This window comes from Hyperoodon ampullatus, assembly GCF_949752795.1.
Source record: "Hyperoodon ampullatus genome assembly, chromosome: 14".
In the NCBI taxonomy this organism is placed as follows: Eukaryota; Metazoa; Chordata; class Mammalia; order Artiodactyla; family Ziphiidae; genus Hyperoodon; species Hyperoodon ampullatus.
Genome location: NC_136927.1, coordinates 44,596,820 through 44,604,946, shown reverse-complemented (window position 1 = coordinate 44,604,946; position 8,127 = coordinate 44,596,820).

Here is an 8,127-nt window from a genome sequence, read left to right as displayed (position 1 = left end):
GGTTTTATCTTGTTCCTTCATCTGGTACCTATCCCTCTGCCTTTTCATCTTGTCTATCTTTCTGTGAATGTGGTTCCTGTTCCACAGGCTGCAGGACTGTATTTCTTCTTGCTTCTGTCTGCCCTCTGGTGGATGAGGCTATGTAAGAGGCTTGTTCAAGTTTCCTGATGGGAGGGACTGGTGGTGGGTAGAGCTGACTGTTACTCTGGTGGGCAGAGCTCAATAAAACTTTAATCCTCTTGACTGCTGATGGGTGGGGCTGGGTTCTCTCCCTGTTGGTTGTTTGGCCTGAGGCAACCCAACACTGGAACCTACCTGGGCTCCTTGGTGGGGCTAATGACAGACTCTGGGAAGGCTCACGCCAAGGAGTACTTCCCAGAACTTCTGCTGCCAGTGTCCTTATCCCCACGGTGAGCCACAGCCACCACTCGCCTCTGCAGGAGACCCTCCAACACTAGCAGGTAGGTCTGTTTCAGTCTCCCCTGGGGTCACTGCTCCTTCCCCTGGGTCCCAATGCGCACACTACTTTGTGTGTGCCCTCCAAGAGTGGAGTCTGTGTTTCCCCCAGTCCTGTCGAAGTCCTGCAGTCAAATCCCACTAGCCTTCAAAGTCTGATTCTCTAGCAATTCCTCCTCCCGTTGCCAGACCCCCAGGTTGGGAACCTGATATGGGGCTCAGAACCTTCACTCCAGTGGGTGGACTTCTGTTGTATAAGTGTCCTCCAGTCTGTGAGTCACCCACCCAGCAGTTATGGGATTTGATTTTACTGTGATTGTGCCCCTCCTACCATCTCACTGTGGCTTCTCCTTTGTCTTTGGATGTGGGGTATCTTTTTGGTGAGTTCCAGTGTCTTCCTGTTGATGATTGTCCAGCAGCTAGTTATGATTCTGGTGTTCTAGCAAGAGGGAGTCCACATCCAGTTTTGTCCACCTGGCACCCCTAGCCTGGAGCAAGAGGTCAAGGACAGAGGGAGGTTCTGGGGAGATTTGGAGAACAGTCATCCTTTCTCACTGCTGGCATTCCTGACTCAGTAAGTTTCTACTCTGTTCTTGAGCTCAGAGGTGCTGAAGAGGATTCCAGAAGGACGGTGGGGCAGGAGGGGGTTGCATCTGATCTGCCACATACTGGGGCAGGGTTGGGGTGGTGGAGAAACCAGGACAAAAGTTGTTTTAATTCAGGTCTGGTTTGCCTGAACTAAGTGGAACTGAATAATTTGGGATCTGTCTCCCAGGTTGTTTCTTTTCCATGGAAAGAAGAGAACAGAAATCTAGTGGGCAGAAACCCTCGGATTTCTCATGTATTTCCACCCCATGCTCACCCACAGGGCCTGAATGGATTTTCCCTAAAGTTTCTGCCCTTCCTCCTACTACAAGCAACCCATCTCACTTCTCTGTCTTCAAAGGAGAGTTTCCTACCTTGCCCCCAAATTTTCTTAAAACAGAATTTATTTGAATTCTATTGTGTAGAAACACACACAGGCATAGGTACTCAGGAAGATGCTTCTCTCCAAAAGCATCTGGTTCTCCCTACACTCCTGGATCCCTGGACATGGAGTTCTGGTGTGATGGATGATTTGAGGGTGCTGGAGAATTTTAGCCAATGCTTGGGAAGGTCGGGACATGGAAGGGAGAAGCAGGCATAGTGTAATAACATCTTACTGGCAGAACAAAGGAGCTGTGATAATCCTAACATTTATGTCACTGTGCACTTTATTTTTTTCCAGTTTTAGTGAGATATGATTGACCTACAGCACTGTGTAAGTTTAAGGCATACAACCAAATGATTTGACTTACATACATCATGAAATAAGGACTATAATAGGGTTAGCGAACATCTATCACCTCTCACAGGTACAACATTAAAGAAATAGAAAAAAGGTTTTTTCCTTGTGATGAGAACTCTTAGGATTTATTCTCTTAATAACTTTCATTTATAACATACAATGGTGTTAATTATATTTATCATGTTGTACATTACATCCCTATAACTGGAAGTTTGTACCTTTTGACCACCTTCATCTAGGTACCCCTGCCCCCAACCCCTGCCTCTAGTAGCCACAAATCTGATCTCTTTTTCTATGAGTTTATCTAATTGTTTTTGAAGTCTAATTGACCTACAATACTATGTTAGATCCTGGTACACAACATAGTGATTTGATATTTCTATACATTTCACCATGATGAGTCTAGTTGTCATCTGTCACTGTACAAAGATATTACAAGGTTATTGATTATATTGCCCATGCTGTACATTTCATGACCATGACTCATTTACTTTGCAAGTGGAAATTTGCACCTCTTAATCTCCCTCACCTATTTCTCTCTTTCCTCCATCCCCCTCCCCTCTGGCAACCACATGTTTATCCTCTGTATCTATGACTCTGTTTCTGTTGAGTTATGTTTGTTCATTTGTTTTGCTTTTTAGATTCCACATATAAGTGAAATCACAAAGTATTTGTCTTTGTCTGACTTATTTCACTTAACATAATACCCTCTAGGTCCACCCATGTTGTCACAAATTGCAAGGTTTCATTATTTTTTATGGCTGAATAGTATTCCTTTGTGTGTGTGTATATATATATATATATACCACATCTTTATCCATTTATTTGTTGATGGACACTGAGGTTGCTTCCATATCTTGGCTATTGTAAATAATGCTGCAATGAACATAGGGATGCATGTATTTTTTTTGAATTAGTGGTTTTTGTTTTCTTCAGATAAATACCCAGAAGTGAAATTGCTGGATCAGCTAGTAGTTCTGTTTTAATTTTTTGAGGGACCTCCATACCATTGTCCATAACAGCTATACCAATTACATTCCCACCAACAGGACACAAGGGTTCCCTTTTCTCCACATCCTCACTAACACTTGTTATTTGTTTTCTTTTTGGTAATAGCCATTCTGACAGGTGTGAGGTGATATCTCATTGTGATTTTGATTTGCATTTTCTGATTATTAATGATGTTGAATATCTTTTCATACATCAGTAGTCCATCTCTATGTCTTCTTTGGAAAAATGTGTATTTAGGTCCTCTGTGCGATTTTCAACTGGGGTTATTTATGTCACTGTGCACTTTACGTCTATTAGCTCATTGAATCCTCACAACAGCCCTAGGGGAAGGGGGCAGCTATTATCCCATTTTACAGATGCATAATTGAGACACAGAGAAGTTGAGTCATTTGCCTCTGTTTGCCCAGCTAGTACTACGTGAGGATAGGTTTCAAGGTGCTGGAGTCTTAACCATGATGCTGATGATCTTACTTCCCCCCTCTCTACCCGCCCTGCTGCTTGGGTAGCTTTATTTCACTCAACCATTCATCCCATACATAGGAGCTGCTCACCTGACCCAGGGCTGTAGGCCAGCTGCTGGGGAAGCAAGACATGCAGCAAAGGGGGCCAGCCTTCAAGGAGATCATACCCTACCGGGAGAAAATATTCTCATGCGTTTGAATAGATGTTTTACTAGACAGCAGAGTGACCTGCAGGAAGTGATTAGTTCTGCTTTAGTGAGTCTCAGAAGGAGACACTTGGAGAAGAAAAAAAAAAAAAAAGGAATGACTTGATGTGACAAGGATTGGGGGGAGTGCTATAGACCTCTTCAATGTAGGGACTGTGTCCTTCTAGCCCCTCTATCCCCAGCACCCAGCACAACACCTGACACATAGGAAGCACCCCATCAATACCTAGTGCATGAACGAAGTTAAAGAAAGGCAGCGATGATCTCGGGCAAGGGAACGGGTCTCTTTGTACAGAAGATGCAGTTAGTTCCCATCCCTGTCCCAGTTGGTCCTAAGTTGGAAGCAGGGCCAAAAATTAGGGGAGCTGTCAGTTATTAATCAAGCCTTGGTCATTTTGAGCCGATTATTACAGGGGTTATTGTTTGGCTTCCTGGACCAGCTGCTAGAGATAGTGGTCTGACTTTCTATAAGTTTGACTTATAGGTAGCAGGCTGGCTTCCTGAGCTGGTTACTCTAGATGATGGGTCGGTTTTTTGAGCTGGTTCCTGCAGATTGTGGGTCAGAGTTCTGTGTCTACCCACTGTCCATTTGTATATTCAGTCTCTCAGAATTTAGAAAATGTGAAGTAATCACATATAGTCAGATACCATATGGTCCTAAAGAAATGCGTTGGGATGTATATAGAGAAACTGATTTTTTGAGAGCTCTGTCTTCTGGTAGAGAGCACAAGAACAGGAAGCCGGGCACTCCACACTTGTTCATTCATTTACTCAACACATATATTTAGCAACTGTTTGTTCTGTGTTCCAGATATTGCCCTAGGTGTTCCTGTACCTCCAGGAAGGTACAGTGTCCAGAGGAAAAAACACAGGTTACAGGGTAAGCTGGGACGAAGTGAGAGAGTAGCACTGACATATACATACTACCAAATGTAAAATAGATAGCTAGTGGGAAGCAGCCGCATAGCACAGGGAGATCAGCTCGGTGCTTTGTGACCACCTAGAGGGGTGGGATAGTGAGGGTGGGAGGGCAAGAGGGAGGAGATACGGGGATATATGTATATGTATAGCTGATTCACTTTGTTATAGAGCAGAAACTAGCACACCATTGTGAAGCAATTATACTCCAATAAAGATGTTAAAAAGAAAAAGAAAAAACACAGGTTACTGTGACAGCATGTGAGAGGTGCAGCTTTTCTCAGCCAGGGAGTCAGGAGGATCTGGACTAAGCTAAGACAAGAGTCAAGTGAAGGAGGAGAGGAAGTGAGTCTGGTCAGAGGGTACAGCATGGGCAAAGACCAGGATGTGAGAGAGAGTATAGGGGGATCACCAGTGTATCCAGATCTGTCCCAACAGGTCATGTTTAAGCCTCAATCCCAATGTAATTCCTAATCACATTCGCTTTCACTTTCAAAAGGTCCTAGTTGGTCACCCTAAATATGGTGCATTTGAGAAATATGAGGTTGAGAGGGAAGGGCAGGAACAGGTGAGCTGCAGAGGTTGGCAGGGGCCAGTACACACAGGGCCTCAAAGCTCACCTTAAATACCATAGGCTCTGGCCTCCGAGGCACAAGTCCTATATGGAGTGAGCTGGGGAGCCGTGTCCTACCCAACAGGCTGGCTACGGCAAGTTGCAGCCTCATTCTGCCAAACGCCCCCATTTTTCATGAGAAACAAGACAGGATTTCCCTCAGAAACCTCTCCATTTTCTAATGTCAGCAACTAATCAAAAATAGGGAGTGGGATGAATTGGGAGATTGGGATTGACATATATACACAAATATGTATAAAATAGATAACTAATAAGAACCTGCTGTATAGCTCAGGGAACTCCACTTCACTGTACAGTAGAAACTAGCACAGCACTGTAAAATAACTATACCCCAATAAAAACAAAATTTTTAAGATTAAATGTTGTAAAATAGAAAATAATGGATAACATTAAATTTAAGAGTTTTTTTTTTTTTAATTTTTACTTGTTGACAGTTTGCTTTATTTATTTATTTATTTATGGCTGTGTTGGGTCTTCGTTTCTGTGCGAGGGCCTTCTCTAGTTGTGGCAAGCGGGGGCCTCTCTTCATCGCGGTGCGTGAGCCCCCCACCATCGCGGCCTCTCTTGTCGCATAGCGCAGGCTCCAGACGCGCAGGCTCAGCAATTGTGGCTCACGGGCCCAGTTGCTCCGCGGCATGTGGGATCCTCCCAGACCAGGGCTCGAACCCGTGTGCCCTGCATCAGCAGGCAGATTCTCAACCACTGCGCCACCAGGGAAGCCCCAAATTTAATTATTGATTTTTAAAAATGAACAAATAAAACCATGGGGGCTAAATAAAACCTGAGGGCTGTTTTTGGCCCCAGGGTTGCCAGTTAGCAATCTCTTTTTTCTGTAAGTGGTTAAGAGATAAGGATTTAACAACAACAACAACAAAAGCCTGTGCTTTCCCTGGGGAAAGGACACCATCAGGACACACATCTCTGGGTCATCTCTCAAGAGAGAGGGAGGGGAAATACCCTCCCAGTACCTTTCTCATGCATCTACAGGGGAAACAGATCAGTTAATTTCTCTACTAGGTCATTCTGCCACCAGGAGGGAAGGGATCAAGAGATAGGACCCTCCCCTGGTGCTCTCAGAGGTTGAGGATAAATCCTTGGAGACCAAACCAAGTGGGCTCATCAGGAAGGTCCTACAAAGCATAACTGAGGCCTGTCACAAGGATGGATAGATGGGAATACTCTAGCCCCTCCATGTTGGGTGCCAGCCATATCATGAGCTGTGATGAGAAGGAAATGCTAGACCGAAATGCTAAAACTGGGGTAGCAACATCTTCAAGAAGCCTTCACAAGTTTAATTTCTTGGATCAAGTGGAAAACAGAACCTTTGGGAAGGTAGTGCTATCAGTTACAATACAGGGGCAGCTGCTGTATCAGAGGCTCAGGCAAGATCAGTGTTCATTTCTCTCTCCTATGACAGTATGAGAATATGGAGTCCAGGGCTAATATGGCAGTTCTACAGAGTTGGAACCCAGGTTCATTCTGTCTCCCTCTGGCATTCTTGGGTGTTGTCCTCATCTGCAAGGTCAAAAATGGTGCACCAGAAAATGGCAGAAGAGTAGGAAGTGGCAATCACCTTCCTCCCCACAAATACATCAGAAATACATCTACATGTGGAACAACTCCTACAGAACACCTACTGAACTCTGGCAGAAGACCTCAGACCTCCCAAAAGGAAAGAAACTCCCCACGTACCTGGGTAGGGCAAAAGAAAAAAGAAAAAACAGAGACAAAAGAATAGGGACGGGACCTACCAGTGGGAGGGAGCTGTGAAGGAGGAAAGGTTTCCACACACTAGAAGCCCCTTCTCGAGCAGAGACTGCGGGTGGCGGACGGGGGGAGCTTCGGAGCCACGGAGGAGAGCTCAGCAACAGGAGTGCGGAGGGCAAAGCGGAGAGATTCCCGCACAGAGGATCGGTGCCGACCAGCGCTCACCAGCCCAAGAGGCTTGTCTGCTCCCCCGCCGGGGTGGGCGGGGGCTGGGAGCTGAGGCTCGCTTCAGAGGTCAGATCCCAGGGAGAGGACTGGGGTTGGCGGCGTGAACACAACCTGAAGGGGGATAGTGCGCCACGGCTAGCCGGGAGGGAGTCCGGGAAAAAGTCTGGAGCTGCCGAAGAGGAAAGAGACTTTTTCTTCCCTCTTTGTTTCCTGGTGCACGAGGAGAGGGGATTCAGAGCACCGCTTAAAGGAGCTCCAGAGACGGGCGCGAGCCGCGGCTATCAGCGCGGACCCCAGACATGGGCATGAGAGGCTAAGGCTGCTGCTGCCGCCACCAAGAAGCCCGTGTGCAAGCACAGGTCACTCTCCACACCTCACCTTCGGGGAGCCTGTGCAGCCCGCCACTGCCAGGATCCCGTGATCCAGGGACAACTTCCCCGGGAGAACGCACGGCGCGCTTCAGGATAGTGCAATGTCACGCCGGCCTCTGCCGCTGCAGGCTCGTCCGGCATCCGTACCCCTCCCTACCCCTGGCCTGAGTGAGCCAGAGCCCCCGAATCAGCTGCTCCTTTAAACCCGTCCTGTCTGAGCGAAGAACAGACGCCCTCAGGCGACCTACACGCAGGGGGGGGCCAAATCCAAAGCTGAACCCCGGGAGCTGTGAGAACAAAGAAGAGAATGGGAAATCTCTCCCAGCAACCTCAGGAGCAGTGGATTAAATCTCCACAATCAACTTGATGTACCCTGAATCTGTGGAATACCTGAAGAGACAACGAATCATCCCAAATTGAGGGGGTGGACTTTGGGAGCAACAATATATATATATTTTTTCCTTTTTCTCTTTTTGTGAGTGTGTACGTGTATGCTTCTGTGTGTGATTTTGTCTGTATAGCTTTGCTTTTACCATTTGTCCTACGGTTCTGTCTGTCCGTTTATTTGGTTTTTTGTTTTATTAGTATAGTTTTTAGCGCTTGTTATCATTGGTGGATTTGTTTTTTGGTTTGGTTGCTCTCTTCTTTCTTTCTCTTATTTATTACTTCTAAAATTTAAAAAAAAATTTTAATAATTATTTCTTATTTTAATAACTTTATTTTATTTTATATTTTCTTTCCTTCTTTTTTTTTCTCCCTTTTTTTCTGAGCCATGTGGAAGACAGGGTCTTGGTGCTTCGGCCGGGCA